General features: G+C 45.3%; 1 protein-coding gene and 2 long non-coding RNA genes across 4 annotated transcripts in view; 1 reads left to right on the top strand and 2 right to left on the bottom strand.

The window, feature by feature from the left end:
* The window catches only part of LOC119163325 (uncharacterized), a 186174-nt gene that overhangs the window by 154756 nt on the left and 8521 nt on the right, over window positions 1-22897 (bottom strand). The gene's annotated exons all lie outside the window — the stretch shown is intronic.
* Window positions 2940-9428, bottom strand: LOC142771490 (uncharacterized). Of its 2 annotated transcripts, none has more exons than XR_012885951.1 (2): window positions 5808-9428; window positions 2940-3089 (listed from the first exon to the last, which is right to left on the bottom strand). It is a non-coding gene; the product is annotated as an uncharacterized LOC142771490 (long non-coding RNA). The 2 variants fall into 2 exon arrangements; XR_012885950.1 differs by lacking the exon at window positions 5808-9428 and adding an exon at window positions 3566-4419.
* Window positions 14127-18619, top strand: LOC142771482 (uncharacterized). The gene is made up of 4 exons (XR_012885946.1): window positions 14127-15084; window positions 15568-15673; window positions 15810-16420; window positions 16601-18619. It is a non-coding gene; the product is annotated as an uncharacterized LOC142771482 (long non-coding RNA).

The following is a 22897-nucleotide window of genomic DNA, read 5'->3' as shown; positions in this document are numbered from 1 at the left end:
GGCGAGATGGCGCTAGCAGTACTATCATCATCAATAAACAGGCGAATTTTTTTTTTTGCTGCAGGTGGGGGGCCGGCGGCTGGTTCGCGCTGCTCGCTTCCTCTGGTTTTTTTTCGTTGCCCAATCGTGTTTCGCGTCAGTAATTATCGCCAGGGGACCTAGCTGGCCTCGACTGGCAAAAACAACGTAAATCAAGTAAGGTTTGATTGATTGATTGATTGATATGTGGGGTTTAACGTCCCAAAACCACTATATGATTATGAGAGACGCCGTAGTGGAGGGCTCCGGAAATTTAGACCACCTGGGGTTCTTTAACGTGCACCCAAATCTGAGCACACGGGCCTACAACATTTCCGCCTCCATCGGAAATGCAGCCGCCGCAGCCGGGATGCGAACCCATCAAGTAAGGTTTGCATCGTTTATTGCGAGTGTCCAAGCCGGTACAATCAATGTATATGGTCGGGTCCGAACAAAACAAGTCACTCATACATATCGAAAGCTTTCAACCCATGTGTAAAGACTCTTGAAAGCTAACAAGCATACGCATATAACTGAACATCGAAAACGCTGAATGAACGTCGCTCTCATTGTGTTGCGGCGCTCGAGTTTAATAGCGTGGCTTCAGGACAAGGGTCCGATTCTGCCGTCAGATGCGGCGCTTGCCCCGTAGTGTTGATATTGAAGGGAATGCATGATGTGGAGTCGGGAAGAAAACTTGCACATTGCCGATAGATAGTTCGCGCAGTTAGAGCAATGTAGTTTTGCTAAATTTTTTAAATAAGCAATTGCGGATGCGTGCATCTCTGAATCATTCTTGCTCTGCAATGCTACATTGAGTACTTCACAATTCTGCAATGTCGCGTCGTATCGAGAGGGTAGGCACTAGTTTTAATACTCAGCCGTGAGCCCATATCATAGGTAATATGTATTAGGTGCTGGGCTGAAAATATTTCAGGCTTGCTACATTTATTGTTAGAGTTAAGTTACTACATCTAGAATTTCTTGTCGCAGGTAATGACCGGTCAGCTGAGTATGCAGCGAACGCGTAAGCTAAAGGAACTCTTATGAGGTGTGTGCTTACAGATCAAAAAGGCCCAACTCTAAGAAAATAAGCTTTAGGCATGCATTGCACAATTTTCTGTTTGTACATCCTTGTTGGTGCTCTTACAGTACACTATCTGCTCAGCTCTAAGCAAAATCTCTTTTTTTTTTGCATAGACATATCCATAGAATTTGAGTACTCTCTTGCAAGCAAGCACTCCTGAAATCAATTTGTGGTACATGATGTGAATCTGTCCGAATACTGGATCAATAATGGTGACATTTATTACAAACTTGTTATTGTGTTTACTTTTTCAGTATACTTGTGCTTGAAAATGAAGTTGTTTTCTCCCCGCTACTTTTAGAGGTTAGGACTTGAAATACGTGCTATATATCTTGCAGTGTAGCTGTAGATAAGTGAAGATCATGTATGTTTCAACTACCTGTGCAATTTCCTAGATTTTTTTTCATGATCGTAGTGCACAGAATTTCACTTCGTAGTGGCAGACACTATAGTTATGACAACTTAATTTAAACAGAAGCAGATGTGCACAAAGAAATGTGGAACGTTTTTCTGCAAAAAAAAAAAAAAACGTTACCACATGCAATGAACACAATCTTGCTCTTCATGACAGCATTCACGTCTTTGAGGAAGCTGTGCTGCAACTGCTCATCACCTTTATGATTTATTATTTTAGGAGCCCATTGAACATATGTGCAATGCTAAAGCAATTGAGTACAGTCTTATGAGCTTTGGTGCATCTTTTTGTAAACTTGTATGAGCTAAACACAGCTAATTAAGACGAAACAGTTCTGGGTGTTGTTGGTAAACTGTCACAAGGCACAACTAAATGTCGGAGAGCCTGTTAATGCCCATCACTGTGGGTGTGTTCATTATGTAGTGCAAATAATAATTTCCGACGATTCACATGCCAACTATGAAGCAATTATGAGTCATACAGTAGTGGGCAAATTTAGATTGATTCTGGCTTCCAGAGGTTCAAACAAATGACATTGTAGCCTCACAGGAGACAAGACTGCTTGTCGAAACATTTGCTTTGACCCCTTATGTTAACATATTTTTCAAGCTTCCATCTTTTAAGGGTCAGTTTAGTTCACCTGCACCAATCCAAACTGGTTCACAGCTGTGCACGAGAAGTTCAGAACTTGTGCACCAGGAGTTCAGCAGTGCGACATCACAAGTGAATGACAAGGTGCCAACAAGGTGGAATACTTATTTTTGTTCACTTAATTTAATGAGGTGCAAACACCTTGGCAAAACACGCCGCATTTATAAAGGTGGGTACAGCACCTACGTCTAATGCTATGTTGTTTCTTAAGCTGTGCGAGCGGCTGCACCAAACCAGCGCCGTCAGAGCAGAAGGTACCAGAAAGTCATGAAATAGTTTTGGTGCTGTACCTCTCCTGCACTTTTTGAAATTAATGGCAAGATTTAGAAGATGCCATTGCTGTGCCACTGAAACGAATGGCGAGGTGCAGCACTTGGTAAATTGGATCATGTGGTGCAGGCGAATCGAACAAACCCTTAAGCACACAAGCGTCTTAGCGTTTCACCCCCATCGAAATATGGCTACAGTGGCTGGGATCAAACAGTGTGTTGTTGAGCTCAGCAGCGCCACACAATCTAACTAATAGTGTTACAGTTTCAACATTATTGAAGTGTAGATTCCATGCCACGGTAGGCAGGCAATGCTTGTAGTCAATCTAAAGCACCTCTCCACGATATGCGCGGTAAAACATTCACAAATACAGCATTACATGTGTGAGGTTAGAGATGACCTGTTGTAGTGGTCATTCAGGTCTTTCAACGTGCTTGCAGAGTGGACATTCGGGGTTATCAATGCATGAAATTTTCCAAAGTAAACAAATAAACTCAGTTAATTAGTACACGGCAGTATTTTATACATATATGTAGTGGTACCTCATAACATGTATATCACTCAGGGCTGCTTCTTCACAAGGCATGTCATGTAGCAGGTTCCTTGCCAATTGTACACATTTGCTTCCACGTCAGGTGGGACAGGAGGCTGTGGCAGAAAAAGAAGTATTTCTAATTTATGTGACGCTTCCTTTGTCACACTATAGCAAAACCAGACCCATAATTATGTGATGTTTCTCAAACGCGACTGCAGTAAACTATTAACTAGTAGGTTTTTTCGCACTAATATATGGGCTAGCTAAGAAGACGCATGCGAGACGACAGTGATTTATTTGCCTTCTTTTATCGCAACGGCCTGGTTGGTGTTACCTGATGATAGAATTTCAGAATTACCTGTTGAGTCAGCGACTCGTTCCTACGTGAAGCCATGCACGCCGCAAGTAACGCACGTTTTTCCGGTTACAGATTGAGACGTTCAACAATTTTAAAATGTAATACTGCAATGCGCTGCCACCGTGTGACGCCTACGCAGTCATTGGAAAAAAAAAAACCTACATATGTTGAAATGAACCAGCTAGCCCCGCAAGCAACCATCCTTAAAAAAAACAAGTGGTTTCTACTCACTGGCCCGGGCTTGCAACGGGTGTTCATCCGATGAAAGTTTGAACGGTCGCTTCGTTCCCCGAAAGTCACTTGAATTCCCTTCGCGAAAGCATTTGAACGAGTCAAAATAAACAGAATGAGAAAGAGTGTGTCGATCCGCAGAGGCTCGAAATATTTACAGCGAAACGAAACAGTCCGAGACGCCTCCGAACGTACCGCGAGCCGTTACCTGCCGTCGCAACTATTGGCCGCCGCAAACTTTGAAATGAGGATAATGATGTCGATAGGCTGCTACTGACATCGAGTCAGCTGGAGAAAAAACAATTACAAAAAATTGATAACGCAGCACATGTAAAACTACTTGCTAAAAAAACAAAATGTTTTTATGTGTAGTGGTACGCAAACATGCAGTATTTGATCATTTTAAAATAAAATTTGGCCCCGACGAAGGCGCCTCTACAAGAAAGTGCAATAGCGCGAATGGCGAGAGAGGTTAGCAGATCCACTCTGGGTGTTTGAAGCGGAAACGCGCCGCGGTTGATTTTTCCGCCCCCTACAGCTGAGCACTTTAACTTGAGAGTTTGCGGGGCCTAGCGTAGGCGAGTTTTAGTGCTGGGTACCCAAGCGGCTTGCGTACGCAGCACGTTGGGGCGGCGGTATCGCGCATGTGCGAAACTCCAAACAGATGCGTCGCAAGATCGCTGGGGCAATGCGTCTGCGCGGTCCACCTTCGCAAGAACTCACGGTATCCGCACTGCGGATACTCTAGCCGTCGAGTTAAAATAAGCCAAAGTGCGAGCACTTATAGCGATCACATGGTTTCAGCCAGATTTTCAAAGCTAGAATGGCCTGGAACATATAAACTAAAAGACATATGCCAGCCCCCCCCCCCTCCCCCGACCAGCTGAATACGTGGCGCTATTTAGCGCGGCCATAGTGAAACAGACAACCACAGCTTTGTTATTGCAGAAACATTGTGCATTGTACATCTAGTGCAAAAACTGCGCAGCGACAACATTACAAATGAGTAACCTTTTTATTCATTTTCACCTCAAAAACATTACGCGTAAGCTAACATGTTCATGACTGCGGTTTCACAAAGTGTCACAAGATGTCGACACTGTCGTTACAGTAACCTTGTACTTTTTTTTTCACTTTTTTTGCGTATACCAGATTACTGTACACAATAAAAAAAAGTCGCGATTACTATGTATGTTTAATTTACCATTTTAAATAATGAAGAGACTTAAATATTACTTACGCGACAAGACGCTATGGCGCTCCGAGCGCGTGTGAACTTCGTGCGGCTTGCGTTTGCGTGCGTGCCACCGTGGCGCCAACTAAAAGGCATTCCGGTTGGGTATGGGTATTGCTGGATTCCGTGCCGACCGGTTGTGCCCTCGCGATCTCCGACGTCAGCGTAGCTCTGGCCGACTGGGCTCGCCCTACGTCATCTGCTGACGCCGACGACCTTCGACGACAGTGTAGCTCTGACCGACTGGACTTGCTCTACGTCATCTACTGACGCCGACAAGAGCTCTCGCAAGTAGTGCCCCGTCCTCGGACTCCTGTGACCGTGTTTCCATCTTTCCTATCTCTTCTATCCCCTCGATATGTTGTCGCTCTCACTCTCTGGCATACTGTCTCTCTCTCTCTCTCTCTACACCTTTATTCCTATCCACTGATCTAGTGGAGATCAGTGTTCCTATCCTTTTAATCCCTCCTTACCCCCATCCCTTGTGAGCTACTGTTGAGGTGTCGCTCTCTGAAGCAGACAGTTACGGGACTCACTATTATCTTCCTTTCTCTCTTAGAACCACTTAGATGCGATGAAACGTCACGAAACGTCACCACTCCGGCTGTCGCGTTGTCGTACCGCACGCCGCATCGCACGGAAAATCGCAGGTCTGTCTCGCGCTTGTCACAGCCGGCGAACACAGCTGCGTTTGCGAAAAAAAAAAAAAAAAAGCAGGTGAGCACTTAAACTTGACTCGCTGTGGTTAAAGCTCAACTTGCTGCTGCGCAGCGAAGTCAGCGGGTCATGCTCCCCTAGCACAGAGGACATGACTCTAAAACTTCTCGGTTATTTTAATGCCATGACTGTATAATTTATTTTATTTGTTTTATATAACACCACAAACGTTTGCACACGGGAGTACATGGCTAAAACTGCTAGATGCCACATGAAAACAACATTTATATTAACCTCAACACAGCACATCGATAGAGCACCCGGCTTCAATGTCAGCAGAATGAGACTTACCTCAAGGCATACGTTGTACTTGGTATTGTCACGGAGGACCTGAGAAATGCATTTCGCAGTGACTCGGGCGCCCTAGTCTTCCGACGTTTGCTCCACATCACAAACTTGACTACGGAGATTTACTCGTTTTGTTGGATTTGCTTCTCAGAAGTACTCGTCCAGCTCAGAGATCTTTATGAAGCAGCATTGCAGGCGGTACATTGTAAAGTGACTCAAACACATCGCGCACTCTCTGCACGTAAGCGAGCAGCAGCGCACTGGCAGTAAGTGAAAACGTGCGATATAGGTCCCCAATTTTTACTTTTTTACCAAAGATGGCGCTGCCTGTCCAGAGTCACACCAAAGCTTTTGAATATATAAGAACAAGGATGCAAGAAAATTTACAACAACGAATGCCTTATGCACATTAAAGACAAGGATGGACCAAGTGGCGCAGGGGTTCAATTTTCCCAATGAGAGTGGGACAGGGCTGAGAAGAGGGTTCCTAGTAGCACATCAACAGGCCCTGACAGTATCCAAATAATGCTGATAAAGCAATTGGGTCCCAAGTTTAAGCAAACTTTGAGAGAGGTAGCGAGCAAAACAATAATCGATGGTGAAGTGCCTGATGAATGGAAACTTGGAAGGATGAGCAAGATCTATAAAGGAAAGTGGAACAAAACTGACATAAACAACTACCGTCCTATAACAGTGACATCTGTGGCTAACAGGCCGGTGATGCAGATTATAAAGGAAAGACTGCAGGCATGGATAGAGGATGAGGGGATGGTGGGGGAACTGCAGCATGCGTCGGGGTAGTGTGTTCAGGGAGGAGCCGTGGCTGATGCTGTTGATATTTACAGCCGCGAGATGACGCCACCTTAGCATAGACTGTCACCTCACGCTTTACCTTTTATGCAATTCTGTGCTTTGATATTAGTAAAAGCAGGGGTTTAACATCCTAAAACCACCATATGATTATGAGAGACGCCGTAGAGGAGTGCTCTGGAAATTTGACCACCTGGGGTGTTCAACGTGCACCTAAATCTAGGTACACGCACCTCAGTATTTTCGCCTCCGTCGAAAATGCAGTCGCCACGGCCGGGATTCGATCCCGTGATATGCACTAGCATACGTAATTGCTGACATGTTCACGAGAACCTTTCTAATGGGCTTGTTTGTACTGCATTGTAAAATAAAACGAAATGTCAAAGCCGCAACACACGGTCCAAATGCAGGTATTAACCAACGACGGCGAAGCAGTTATCCCTGAGGAAACTGCTTGCAGTTTTTGCTCGGTTGGTGAACGAATAGAAACCAGAAAGATTGAGGCATCGAAGGAGCATCTATGAACCCGCAAGTTTCTTGTTGTATCACTGCTATATCGAGTCGTAGTCGGCACCCTGCGACAGCTTCGACTTCCTTCGTTACGCGCGCAGCGACGTTCTTGTCGATAGTTGCATCATGCAATTTTAATTATGTTGCTAAGGTGACAAAACTGACATTCGATTGAGAGGCACGCCGTAGCTGAAGACTTGGGAATAATTTTGACAATCTTGGGTCTTTAAACGATTACGCACCCGCCGAAATATTGCACTGTACAGTCAAAAGGAAACAGCACTTGGCACCACTAACAGACTGTGAGAAGAAATTTATTTACGAGCGCGCATACTGCAGTGAGTAGTAACACCAAATAAATTCGTCGCTTTCCGTGGAATTATAATTTCACGATCACTTCATCACGGAACGCGGCACCTTTATGAACACTGACTGATTTTCGCGTGCAGAATTTTTTTCGTTTTGCCTCTCGAGACTGGTTAATACCCTTCACGAAAAAATGAAGTCGTGACAACACGTAAATTACCGCTTTCTTTGACACGAAATGCGGGGCGATCGAGCTCATATAAATTGAAGGTAAACAAAGCTTGAGTAAGCGTTCCAGTGAAGCTGCACTCCCTGTAGTGTTCGCCACCTTGGGTTTATAGTCAGCATGAAGATCCGTCCATGAACCTCAATCAGTGGCCTCACCGTCAAGACAGGGTGCTGCAGTTTTCTCTGAGATGGTAGATTCGACCGCCGATTTCTTTCGCTTTCTCGGAGGTCTTGGATGGGGCGCTTTCTTCGATATGTAGCTTGGAGAGTTGGGCGGTAACATCGGCACGGCGTCCGGCGTTAGCTTTGGTCTTCTACGGGGTACGCGAACTTCGCCATTTATAACGTGCTCGTAGTATCCGAGAACACATTAAGACCCGAGGTGTAGCTCTCATACAAAGCAGCTTTCGTTCAAGGTCCCATCTTGTCGATGTAAATTTTGTTCACAAACCTTCCTCCGTGCTTCGTCTTTGGGTGCAGCGAAAAGCGACGGCTGCTCACCTTTTTTCCAAAGGTATACCCTGTTTCGCACCAAGGTGCAAAGCAGTGTCGTTGCCGCCGATGACTCGGCATCACCTCACTGTCGCGTTGCCAGAAAAACTTTCGTTGAGCGGGCACGAACACAAGCAACAGGTCACTGAACAGGACCCGGCGAGAAGGCAGAGCGACGCGGAGCTGACAACCCTACCAGCCCATGCTATGGCAGCGCCGCCTTGGGAGCCGGTTTTTTGTCCACGTGCGCCGCTTCACGCGATGCATGGCGGGAGAGGGTGCCTGAGCACACTACCCCATATTCTAGTACACTATAGCAGCAGTACAGTGAACTGAAATGGGGCAGTGGAGTAAACGAGGCGGCCGCGCCATATCTTGGCTGATTCTCCCGCGGCTGACAGTAGCGGCGGCGCTAGAGTCGCATGGTACTAAAGATCTCAGAAGCGTCTGCATTGGGAGCGCACGAGAGTAGTCCGCGAAAGCGTGTATTTGCTTGTTTTTAGCGCGTTTATTGCGTTTAAGAGACTTTATTTGTGTATGAATATCTGCTATGCACAATTTTGCACGAGTAAATATGCAGACATGCAGAAATTGCGTCAGGACATTCACTGTCTCAAGAGCCTGCCGACAAAAAAAAAAAGGAGAAAAAAACAGGTAGTACAATCAGAATTTGCACGGATCCACCTAGTTTTCACTCAAGCAGCGCTATGAGCAGCGCTACATCATAACTGGCCACTGGCGAGCTACTAAAATGGAAGTATCAAAACCGCGAAAAATCATACGCTCGTTTTGTCGGCAGTTTCTATATCCAGAAAATTTCTTCCTCATACAAGTCCACATGCGCTCGATCGTTTCACGAGAAACCCGATTATAAGTAATGTTGTCACAACATTTATGTCGGTGATGACTGAGTTCTATCATCTCAGTTTGGCGGAAGATAACTAATGCTTTCTGAAAGGCTTTCTTGTTTTAACCACGTGCTTTCGCGCTCACTTCGCTTCTTTTATGCAAGCTCCAGGAGGCCGAGCCAGGGAGCCGAGCTGAAAGAACGTCTGTACCTCCTAGGGAAGAACTCTATGCGAAAGGGGTTATCATAAACATATTAAAAAGTGACAGTTTTATAGTATACATAGCCCGCCTGTTACTCTGCGTAAATTCACTGTCACCAGTACCCATTTTGTATCGACAGCTTAAACTGTATTGCTTTCCTGGTATTATATTGGCGTAATGCAGTTGCAAGCGAGAAAATCTATGAAGATGTTTAGTATTATAGGTGTAGTTCTTTTATTAAGAGTAGGCAGACGTTGGTGCATTTTGTTTTGAGAAGTACAACTTGTATATGTACACAGTAAACACACACACATTGTATATATATATATATATATATATATATATATATATATATATATATATATATATATATATATATATATATATATATATATATATATATATATATATTGTATATGACTCAATTGGGCAGTTGGAGGGTTGGGTGGCATTGGGCGAAAATGGACCGGTGGAGCAGCAGCAACCGACGTGAACGATGGGAGCGGCAACATAGAGTTTACATTGCGACGAGGCGCGGCCGCAACCTGCGCGTACGTTGGAGGGCTGGACGGAGGTGGCTGGACGGAGGTGGCTGTACGTGGGCTGGACCGGTGAATGATGTTAGTTCCTCTCTTACGATGTCACGCAAGGCCATGCTTGACGGTTGCGTGACAGATGGAGAAGGTGGTGAGAAGCCCATTGATTGGAGTTCTTCACGTATGATCTCCCGCATCATGTCACGCAGGTCCCGGTCTGCTGGACGGTGTTCGCTATTGCCCGACTGAAGGCGAACAGAATCAAGTTCGTCGAGACGCTGACACGTAGAGACGACGTCAGCGACAGTAAAATGATTCTGGGCAACAAGGGCATTGTAGGCAATGCTTCCGATGCCCTTCAGGATTTGACGCTGTTTGTCTGACTCGGACAGCGAAGAATTGACACGCCGGCAAAGCGCAAGGACATCCTCGATGTACGATGTGTACGACTCACCGGGATGTTGTTGGCGAGTATATAGAGTTCTCTTCACTAGAGGGGATCAAACGGCAGGTGTGCCGAATACTTGGCGAAGCTGCTGCTTGAAGGCAGGTCAGTCGATGAGGTCAATCTCATGGTTCAAGAACAATGTCTTGGCAGCGCCCGTGAGATAAAGCGATACTCGGCGACGCTTGTTAGAGTCGTCCCAGTGATTAGTTGCGCTTACTCACTAGTAGTTATCGAGCCAGTCCTCCACATCTTCGCCGCAGAGACCAGCGAAGATCGGAGGGTCGCGCTGGTGGTTTACGATGTAAAGAAGAGGGGCTAGCGGCGCAGGGACGGGAGCAGAAAGGGCGTCCGCCCACTCACTCTGAGACATGTCGGCGGAATGAGGGTCCAAGCGGCGGCCTGAACGGAGCTCCAGTGAGTAGGCGTTGGGAGGAGAGGAACGGGATCGTCAAATCCACCTCCACCACGTATGACGACTCGGATGTAACGAAGTTTATTGGCCGTGAGCTCAGGAACGAACAAGCGCAACGGACCCGAAGATGAAGCGCACGTTCAAAGACGATGATGATTGTCAGCCAGAACAGGTGATGATGATTGACTGCTGTCCAGATGAGAATGAAGCGCATAATAGATGCCTACACTATATATATATATATATATATATATATATATATATATATATATATATATATATATATATATATATATATATATATATATATATATATATGTAAGGGAAAGAAGTGTATACTTAAGGGCTCGTTTTCCATGTTTTTACACAATAATAATGAGATCTAACAGACAGTAATGCCAAGAAATGTATATATATATATATATATATATATATATATATATATATATATATATCCCCAAGTAAACGCAATCAAGTCCCACGTCACCGCCCCTTTAACAATATTCATACAGTGACCCTTAGAACAGCTGCTATTTTTACGCAGGGCATTTTTGTCCAAATATGTTAGACCTGATCTAAGTTGGAGACCTCATCATGTCGAAAAGGTGAAATTTACAGTGCCCATAAGTACAGAGGCACGCTTTATTCAGCTTCACCAACTGTAAACGTTGAGCGCAGGGCTACCCAGGATTCTTTTTAGAGGGGGGTGCAGCAGAACGACTAACTCTGGCAATAGGTGGTCGCTGTGAATACGTGTAAATATTTTAGTATACTCTGAAAAGTTGAATTACGAAAATATTTCGCGGTGTAGGGGGTTCAGATTCTCTTACTTGCCCCTCTCTACTTGCGGCCTACTGGTGCAGCGTGCGTTTGACACAGTATATTTTTTATTTCATTTCGCAGCTTTCTGAGTGCAGCTAACTTCCAATAAATCAAATCAGTTATTCCTAATATTGTAGATGCGTGCTCAACGAAGAAAGGGTTGAGAGCAGAAATCAAGACACGCCCTTTCTAAATAATTTTCTATCTTTCATAAGGACTTTTATAAAGCTCAAATTCAGTAGATTGGCGTGTCATACTTCAAGGATTATGGCGTCATGTGCTAGACATGAATTATGGGCAGGTACGAAGATATCTGCATCAAAAAAGCCCACCGTAGAAGCCAGAGCGCGTAGCAGTTTCTGCGCGCGACGCGCGGCTCTTTCAGTACTATTCGACTGCAGCGCTGCCGCTACGGGCAAAGCCGAAGGCATCAGGCGTCGAGACGCGGTCACGCCACTCAACACTTATAGTACAGTGGCTGCAATAGGAAAGTGTGATGAGCGGCAAGCGGCGCCTACGGAGCTGACTGAAGCCTCCGAGGAGGAGCCGCGTGGAGGCGCGCGCAATCGTTTATACGTCATTTGCACGTTTCCGACAGTTTCGTCAGACGCGTTCGTCCTCATTTTTTAAATTGCGGTGGCACTCTGACACCAATGCTTCTGTATGCACTCTCACGGCGCGAAAACAAAGTCATTGCTTCTTCCCGGGGTTCACTACAGGCTACAAGTCAGCTAAAAAGAAGCATGCGTTGTTCGTCGTTCCGAAGGACGAAGCTCTGTTAGCACAGTGGCAGAGAGCGATCCCGCGCGCTGACACGCTGCTTCAAGAAAACTCGGCTGTGTGCGAGCTGCACTTCGACGAGAGGTACATCTCCCGGCACTTCGAGAACACTGTGATTAGCGAAATTTCCCGCATTGAAAATAGTACCCCCATGGGCGTGCTTGCCGTTCGGGGGGAGGGGGTGTTGCGAAGGTTCATTGCAGGGTGCCTCTTTACTATTAAATCAGTGTATGAGGCAGATTTTACGCCCCTCTTCTAGATGACTAAACGTGTGCCCCGCTGCCTAGTGAATGTATAGAACAGATTTAGCGCCCCTCTCCCAGGTGGCCAGCCCCCTTTGCCCCCCTCGTGCGGACGTCTATGGGTAGGCCTGTCGGAGAAGCTCTTCACATTTGTAAATGCCTTTGAAATCACTTTTTCAAAGTGCTTTAGCTACAGCGAGCCTCACAATGACAGCTTGGAAGAGCTTGTTTTCTGCTAAAAAAAAAAAAAACATGTCGCACTGGGCTGCACACAACATGATCCGAGCCTCACCAATTCAGTAAACAAGTTTTTTTCTGCTCACCCATTTGGGGTTTTACACGAAGGTACTTCACAAGGAGTTAGCATTTTTCCGTGAAAAGAGGTACCTGAATCTCAGGCGCATCACCTAGGCTGGCAGCCCAATGTTCTGTAAGGCGCTTGTGAAATATAAAACTTTTTCTTGGGATAAAAATAGACCCGCGACGAACTATTAAGAATGCATTGTTGTAAACAGACAGTCAGTGACTCGGACATGTGTTGTATGACCTGTGTGCAGAAAATAAAAAGTTTTCATTCAGATACCACTCGTCATTCTCGTCTCTATGTTTGACGTTACGGGCTTTATTTACAGATTAGTGCTTGAGGAAATGATGGTTCGCCGTGAAAAGTGTTGCAAGCAATGGCTCACAACTGAGTTCATCGTTCCACTATTCTACCACTTCACATCGATAAAATGTTTCAGTTCCGTCGCGCTCTCACTTTCGGCATCCTGTCGACCTGATGATATTTCAGATCAGTCATGCACCCGCGTAGGCATCCTGTTTTCCAGAAGCAAATTAACGTATTTTTTCGGTCGCCATTTGAGGCCAAGCACGAACAAAAATATATATTTTAAATGATTCACATTGCCCGCGCGCGTGGTTGATTGCCGTCTCTGCACAGCGCATCGCCGCCTTGGGTGACGTGCAAACGTGTGTCAGCGCCATCTGGCGGTTTCCTCCCAAGGCGTTACGCGCTAGCCGGCGCGTTCATCACACTTCCCTATTCTAACCACTGTACTTATAGTACACTCTAGCAGCAGCCAGCCCCACACTAGAGTATACTACAACAAGGAGAGTGCCCGGACCAAGCTCCGAAAGTTGAAGCCCTAACAGGGTAAATCCACTTGTGGCGCTGCAATCTGTAGTCTGCAATGTGTCGTCGTTTTAACATTTCAGCGCAGCTTTACCGAAGTGGTCGAGGGGTAAAATGCGCGCTTCCCACTCAAAAGACCCCGGTTCGAATCACAGCTGTAAACGATACATTGTCTTTTTTATTAATTTCACTTCTACAGGTGTATTGGTTGGCTTTTTTTAAATATCTGACTTAAATAGCTAAATAAGAAAAAACTTGACAGCAAGCGCATTTATTTGCAGCGCCACCGAATGAGATTGAACGAAACTATAAAAGCATGGCTTCTGAGATTTCGACGAATAAAAAAGTAGTAGTTTTGTGCACGAGCACTGTGGACGGCGCTTTTTTATCGTCTGCGACAAAAATATTAACACGTTCACCAGTCTGTTTCCGCGCACCTCGTGATCGCTTTGATCAATGTTACACGCCAATAGCGTTCGTCTTTAGTGTCACGACGAACATTGAAAACTGACAAAACATCGCTGCTTTACCAGTATGCAAACCTTCGCAATTTGATTGATTTTGTGGGGTTTAACGTCCCAAAACCACTATATGATTATGAGAGACGCCGTAGTGGAGGGCTCTGGAAATTTCGACCACCTGGGGTTCTTTAACGTGCACCCAAATCTGAGCACACGGGCCTACAACATTTCCGCCTCCATCGGAAATGCAGCCGCCGCAGCCGGGATTCAAACCCGCGACATGCGGGTCAGCAGCCGAGTACCTTAGCCACTAGACCACCGCGGCGGGGCAAAACCTTCGCAATTTCCCGCTGACCGAAGATGGTTTACTTTCGGTCTTTCTTTTTTTTTAAGCGGGCAAGCGGGCGGCTATGGTGGCTCCTTCTAGCCACCATAGGGCGGCAACCGCAGGCGAGTGAAAGCACGCCGTCAGGCCACGGAAACTCTAAAGTTCAAGTGATCACCTGTAGGGAGCGAAAAAATCAACCACGGCGCGTTTCTGCTTCAAACACTCTGAGTGTATCTACTAACCTATCTCGCAACTCGCGCTATTCGCCTTTTTTGTAGGGGCGCCCTCGTCGGGGCCAAGTTTTAATTTTAAAATAATCAAGTACTACTTATTTGCGTACTCCTACACATAAAAAACAACTTGTTTTTTTAGCAAGTAATTTTCCTTAATTACGTGCTGCGTCATCAATTTTTCTAATAGTTTTTGCTCCAGCTGACTCGAGGTCAGCCGCAGCCTTTCGACATCATTATCCTAATTTCAAAGTTTGCGGCGGCCAATAGTGGCGACGGCAGGTAACGGCTCACGGTACGTTCGGATGTGTCTCGTACTGCTTCGTTTCGCTGTAAATATTTCGAGCCTCTGCGGATCGACACACTCTTTCTCATTCTGTTTATTTTGACTCGTTCAAATGCTTTCGCGAAGGAAATTCAAGTGACTTTCGGGGAACGAAGCAACCGTGGAAGCTTTCGTCAGATGAACACCCGTTGCAAGCCCGGGCCGGTGAGTAGAAACCACTTGTTTTTTTTTTTTTTTAAGGACGGTTGCTTGCGGGGCTAGTTGGTTCATTTCAACATATGTAGTTTTTTTTTTTGCCTATGACTGCGTAGGCGTCACACGGTGGCAGCGCATTGCAGTATTACATTTTAAAATTGTTGAACGTCTCAATCTGTAACCGGAAAAACGTGCGTTACTTGCGGCGTGCATGGCTTCACGTAGGAACGAGTCGCTGACTCAACAGGTAATTCTGAAATTCTATCACCAGGTAACACCAACCAGGCCATTGCGATAAAAGAAGGCAAATAAATCACTGTCGCCTCGCATGTGTCTTCTTAGCTAGCCCATATATTAGTGCAAAAAAACCTACTAGTTAATAGTTTACTGCAGTCGCGTTTGAGAAACATCACATAATTATGGGTCTGGTTTTGCTATAGTGTGACAAAGGAAGCGTCATATAAATGAGAAATACTTCTTTTTCTGCCACAGCCTCCTGGCCCACCTGACATGCAAGCAAATTTGTACAATGGGCAAGGAACCTGCTACATGACATGCCTTGTGAAGAAGCAGCCCTGAGTGATATACGTGTTATGAGGTACCACTACATATATGAATAAAATACTGTCGTTTACTAATTAACTGAGTTTATTTGTTTACTTTGGAAAATTGCATGCATTGATTATGCATTGATTTCATGCATTGATATCTGGTGATGTTACTTGTTTTTCCAGACTGCCATGCAATGCCAGGATGACTACTCCCGAATGTCCACTCTGCAAGCACGTTGAAAGACCTGAATGTCCACTACAACAGGTCATCTCGAACCTCGCACATGTAATGCTGTATTTGTGAATGTTTTACCGCGCATATCGTGGACAGGTGCTTTAGATTGGCTGCAAGCATTGCCTGCCTATTGTGCCATGGAATCTACACTTCAATAATGCTGAAACAGTAACACTATTAGCTAGATTGTGTGGTACTGCTGAGCTCAAACACACACTGTTTCATCCCAGCCACAGTGGCCATATTTCGATGGGGGTGAAACGCTAAGACGCTTGTGTGCTTAAGGTTTTGTTCAATTTGCCTGCACCACATGGTCCATTTTGCAAAGTGCTGCACCTCGCCATTCGTTTCAGTGGCGCAGCAATGGCATCTTCTAAATCTTGCCATTCACTTCAAAAAGTGCAGGAGAGGTACAGCACCAAAACTATTTCATGACTTTCTGGTACCTTCTGCTCTGACGGCGCTGGTTTGGTGCAGCCGCTCGCACAGCTTAAGAAACAACATAGCATTAGACGTAGGTGCTGTACCCACCTTTATAAATGCGGCGTGTTTTGCCAAGGTACTTAGCTTCTATTAGCGCGGCACATATGAAAAGGAAAGAGGAAAGAATACAGAGACGTCAAGACAGGTAGGCGCTAACGTCTCTGTATTCTTCCTCTTTCCTTTTCATATGTGCCGCGCTATTAGAAGCTAAGTTCATGGATAACCAACTCGCCCGAGCCACAACACTTTTGCCAAGGTGTTTGCACCTCATTAAATTAAGTGAACAAAAATAAGTATTCCACCTTGTTGGCACCTTGTCATTCACTTGTGATGTCGCACTGCTGAACTCCTGGTGCACAAGTTCTGAACTTCTCGTGCACAGCTGTGAACCAGTTTGGATTGGTGCAGGTGAACTAAACTGACCCTTAAAAGATGGAAGCTTGAAAAATATGTTAACATAAGGGGTCAAAGCAAATGTTTCGACAAGCAGTCTTGTCTCCTGTGAGGCTACAATGTCATTTGTTTGAACCTCTGGAAGCCAGAATCAATCTAAATTTGCCCACTACTGTATGACTCATAATTGCTTCATAGTTGGCATGTGAATCGTCGGAAATTATTATTTGCACTACATAATGAACACACCCACAGTGATGGGCATTAACAGGCTCTCCGACATTTAGTTGTGCCTTGTGACAGTTTACCAACAACACCCAGAACTGTTTCGTCTTAATTAGCTGTGTTTAGCTCATACAAGTTTACAAAAAGATGCACCAAAGCTCATAAGACTGTACTCAATTGCTTTAGCATTGCACATATGTTCAATGGGCTCCTAAAATAATAAATCATAAAGGTGATGAGCAGTTGCAGCACAGCTTCCTCAAAGACGTGAATGCTGTCATGAAGAGCAAGATTGTGTTCATTGCATGTGGTACTGTTTTTTTTTTTTTGCAATTAGCAGAGAAACATGCCAGATTTCTTTGAGCACATCTGCTTCTATTTAAATAAAGTTGTCATAACTATAGTGTCTACCACTACGAAGTGAAATGCTGTGCACTACGGTCATGAAAAAAAAATCTAGGAAATCGCACAGATAGTTGAAACATACATGATCTTGACTTATCCACAGCTACACTGCAAGATATTACGTTCAAGTCCTAACCTCTAAAAGTAGCAGGAAGAAAACCTCAGCTCTCAAGCACAAGTATACTGAAGAAGTAAACACAATAACAAGTGTGTAATAAATGTGACCTTTATTGATCTAGTATTCGGACAGATTCACATCATGTACCCCAAATTGATTTCAGGAGTGCTTGCTTGCAAAAGAGTACTCAAATTCTATGGATATGGCTATGCAAAAAAAAAAGATTGTGCTCAGAGCTGAGCAGATAATGTACTGTAAGAGCACCAACAAGGATGTACAAACAGAAAATTGTGCAATGCATGCCTAAAGCTTATTTTCTTAGAGTTGGGCCTTTTTGATCTGTAAGCACACACCTCATAAGAGTTCCTTTAGCACACACGTTCGCTGCATACTCAGCTGACCGGTCGTTACCTGCGACGAGAAATTCTAGATGTAGTAACTTAACTCTAACAATAAATGTAGCAAGCCTGAAATATTTTCAGGCCCAGCACCTAATACATATTACCTATGATATGGGCTCACGGCTGAGTATTAAAACTAGTGCCTACCCTGTCGACACGACATTGCACAATCGTGAAGTACTCAATGTAGCATTGCAGAGAGAAAAAGCCAGAACTTCGCCCATCTGCAATCGTATATTCAGCAAATTCAGCAAACATACATTGATCTCAATTCGCGAGCTATCTATCGGCAATGTGCAAGTTTCCTTACCGATTCCACATCATGCATTCACTTCACTTCAAGATCAACACTACAGGGCAAGCGCCGCATCTGACGGCAGAATGGGACCCTTGTCCTGAAGCCACTCTATTAATCTTGAGCCGAGCGCCGCAACACAATGAAAGCGACGTTCATTCAGCGAACTCGATGTTCAGTTATATGCATATGCTTGTGCTTTCAAGAGTCTTTGAACATAGGTTGAAAGCTTTTGATATGTATCAGTGACTTGTTTTGTTCAGACCCAACTATATACATTGATTGTACCAACTTGGACACTCGCAATAAACAATGCAAACCTTACTTGATTGACATTGTTTTCACCAGTCGAGGCCAGTTAGGTCGCCTGGCGATAACTAAAGACGCGAAGCACGATTTAGCTACGAAAAAAAAAATCAGAGGAAGCGAGCAGCGCGAACCAGCCGTGGACCCCCCCCCCCCCATCTCACCCCACCTGCAACAAAAAAATTCGCCTGTTTATTGATAATGATAGTACTACCAGCGCCATCTCGGCTCGCGGTATTGCAGTTCAGTACGCCGCCGCTACGTATTTGCATGTTATTTCGATACAACAGCCCAAAGATAGTTTCCGTTCTCTAATCTGATAGGTGTTCTGTTAGAGTGTACTAGAAATGTTGAGTGGCGTGACCGCGCCTCGCTGCCTGATCCCTTCCGAGTTGCCCGCAGCGGCGGCGCTGCAGCCGAGTAGTACTGAAAGGGCCGCGCGCCGCGTGCAGGAACTGCTAAGCGCTTCGGCTCCTCCGTCGCGATTTCTTGATGCAGATTTTTTCGCACCTGCTCATCATTCATGTCAAGCACATGATGCCATAGCCCTTGAAGTATGACACGCCCATCTACTGAATTTGAGCGCCATAAAAACTTTTGTGAGAGATTAGAAATAATTCAGAAAGGGTTTGTCTTATACTGATTTCTTCCCTCTTAACTCTTTCTTCGGTGGTTAGCGTCTACAATATTCAGAATAATTGAGCTGATTTATTGGAAGTAAGCTGTGCTCAAAAAGCTGTGAGATTAAAAAACAAGTACTGTGTCAAACGCACGCAGAACCAGAAAGCCACAAGGAAAGGGGGATAGGAAGGGAATCTGAACCTCCTACACCATAAAATGTTTTGGCAATTAAACTTTTTAGGGTATACTAATATACTTACAGGCAGTCACAGCGACCACCAATTGCCAAAGTTAGGCGTTCTGCTGCACACCACACCCCCTCGAAAAAAAAAGAAATCCTGGGTAGCCCTGCGTTAATAGTTTACAGTTGGCGAAGCGGAACATAGTGTGTCTCTACAAATGCGCGCTGTAGATTTCACCTTTTCGAGTATGAGGTCTCAAAACTAGTTCAAGTCTAACGTAGTCGGACGAGAAATGCACCGCCTAAAAATAGTATATATATATATATATATATATATATATATATATATATATATATATATATATATATATATATATATATATATATATATATATATATATATGTATGTATGTGTGTGTGTGTGTGTGTGTGTGTGTGTGTGTGTGTGTGTGCGTGCGTGCGTGCGTGCGCTCTACCAACCATCGTATGAAGCGATGGTTGGTAGAGGCCGAGAAGGAAGAAGTGCAGAACGGAATAAACATGGCGTATGAGCCAGGCCACGTCGCCCAGTCATCATAGCACACACAAGTCGACAGGATGAAGACCTGGCAGCCACTTCATCGACCGGCCATCATTATCGAAGACCTCAGCGAGACGCAGTGACCGAACGCGGACCACAGAAGTGCATTGCCACTGGACACCGTTGCCACCATCATGACGGGATCACCGACTGACCTTCCCATCCCCAAGTACACCGGAGCAGCGGACGATGGACCTGTACAGGACTGGTTCGACCTGTTCGAGCTCCACGCTACCGCTGCATCTTGGTCGGAACGGGAGATGATCATCAACTTCACTGACTACATCTCAGGTGAGGCATTCAAATTTTACCTCACCCACATATTCGAGAACGACGAGTCGTGGCGAAAAATCAGAGAGCAGATGATTACCCGTTTTAACGACTATGACCAAGACCTACTCATTGCCAACCATCTAGAGACAACCGCACACTATCGTCAATTTCCTAAGCAGTCCTCAACCATTCTAAAGCCCAGCGCGCATCGACAACTGCTTCAAGACGAAGTGGCACATGAGTTTACTTTCAGAAGACCATGCGTGTTTTGGGAAACACCTAACCATCAAGCGCGCCTCCCTTCTACACGAAAGTCAGCATTTCGAAAGTCCTCGCTCAAGGATATGACGCGAGGCGTTGCTCACCGACCTGATGCTTTTAATTCTTCTCCTCGCATACGCAGTCCATTACGTGGTTTTCCATCACCCGGCTCTTCAAGCGCTACTATCGCTTACCATTTGCCTCATAAGGACGCTGCGACCGCGGTAGACAACCTGACGCTGCACGAAAATACCCTGTCAAGCCATGCTTCTTCCGGACGGGTTCATTCATCACCGTGCGGTGCATACACACCAGACAGTCGAAACAAAGAAGAAGGCTCAGACAAATCGAACATCGTACGCTGCCAAGCTCAAAAGCCCTTCGTAGTGAACAGTGCAGAAGAAGCCTCCGAAGACCTTTCCGTCGATCCTAGTGCACCACCTTCATTTTATTTTAAGAATCACGACAACCCAACGACTACCAACTATTTATTGGTCACACCAACTATCAAAGAAAAGCAGGCTCGTGTTACTAAAGGAGTACCACCTCGACAGAGTCCGCAACATCAGCAGTGCCATCAAGAACTCAAAGAACTTCGCAAAGTACGGCAGTTACGTCGAGCACTACGACGAACTAAAATAAGATCACAAGCAGATTTGTGGCTTAAGGATGGTTGCCAGGAACGGCACCAACTAAAGGAAAGACCAAGTCAACATCTGAGCCATATTCGTAGAAGAAAACGTCAAGGAAGTCTTTTGTACCAGATATCAAGGCATCATGTACAATCCTACCAACGGAGGTATCACCACAGAAAACCCCGAAACAGACTGAACGCTACCATTTGCAAAATGCAGGATTGATTGATTTGTGGGGTTTAACGTCCCAAAACCACCATATGATTATGAGAGACGCCGTAGTGGAGGGCTCCGGAAATTTTGACCACCTGGGGTTCTTTAACGTGCACCCAAATCTGAGTACACGGGCCTACAACATTTCCGCCTCCATCGGAAATGCAGCCGCCGCAGCCGGGATTTGATCCCGCGACCTGCGGGTCAGCAGCCGAGTACCTTAGCAACTAGACCACCGTGGCGAAACCAAAATGCAGGAACGAAGACATTGTATCATCAACTTTGGTTCTCGCAAACGCCAGCTGAAAGCAATACTTCTTTCTCAGCCACGACACAAAATACAGCACCCACGACAGAAAATTCGGCGCATACGACGTCTGACTTTCAAAGGCTACAAGGACGTTCAACCTCGTTAGTTCTTCGCAGCTGCTGAAGCCGTGTCTTGGTCAGTGCAGTTGTGCAAGACGTGGTTATCTTTTCCAGAACGCCACAGTCAAGCTCGCCCACCCGAACTCCTGTGTTAACCGGACTGCTGCACTCTCTCCTGAAGTCTTTGAAAGTGTACGGAACTCCTCTGGAGCATAGAACCAATTTAGAATTTTTACATTTGTGACTTTTCAACCTCTTCTTTACTTTTTCTTGTTCGTAATGCATGCATTTTTTCAGGGGGAGGGGGAATCGTGTGACGTATGAAGCGATGGTTGGTAGAGGCCGAGAAGGAAGAAGTGCAGAACGGAATAAACATGGCGTATGAGCCAGGCCACGTCTCCCGCATGTAGCGTCACACACACACACACACACACACACACACACACACACATATATATATATATATATATATATATATATATATATATTATAATGAAGGAATGATGATGCTTGCTATATATATATATATATATATATATATATATATATATATATATATATATATATATATATATATATATATATATATATATATATATATTGTAGTGAAGAATAGGAGCTTCAGCGGCATTTCTCGGCGCATCAGAGGCATCGCCATCAGCATAAGCTCGTGCTTGCTGCGCTTGGCCGGACGCTGCTGACTGTTTCGCTTTCTGCGTTCTGCGCTTCAAATAAACCCCGTTACAAGTGGTGGATTCTGCTGGGTTTCGATCACCCTGGAGCTTCGGAATCGCATTCTACCATCCATTATGCCTACCGACGCAAGCGCCGCTCCAACTCCTCCACCGGCACCGCCTACTGTTCTCTGCGCCGGTTCTCTGCGTCTGCAAGATCCCCCTGTCTTCTCAGGCACAGAAGACAAGGACGTTGACGACTGGATTTCAATGTACGAGCGATGGAGTACTCACAACAAATGGGATGACACCGCCAAGTTGGCCTACGTCTCTTTCTACCTGTCGGACGTGGCCAAGCTGTGGTTTATAAACCACGAAGCGGAACTCCCTACATGGTCAGTCTTCAAAACAAGCCTCACACAAGTTTTCGGGCGGCCTGAGGTACGCAAACGCCGTGCCGAACAACTCTTACATACTCGGTCCCAGCAGCTTGGTGAGAATTTCACAAGCTATATTGAGGACGTTCTGGACCTTTGCAAGCGAGTGAACGAGTCAATGTCCGAAGAGCTTAAGATCAAGCATATAATGAAGGGCATTGAGGAC

Source organism: Rhipicephalus microplus, chromosome 9 (assembly GCF_043290135.1).
Source record: "Rhipicephalus microplus isolate Deutch F79 chromosome 9, USDA_Rmic, whole genome shotgun sequence".
NCBI classification, from domain to species: domain Eukaryota; kingdom Metazoa; phylum Arthropoda; class Arachnida; order Ixodida; family Ixodidae; genus Rhipicephalus; species Rhipicephalus microplus.
The sequence above is the reverse complement of the archived record's forward strand: the minus strand, read 5'-3'. Positions and strand labels throughout refer to the sequence as shown.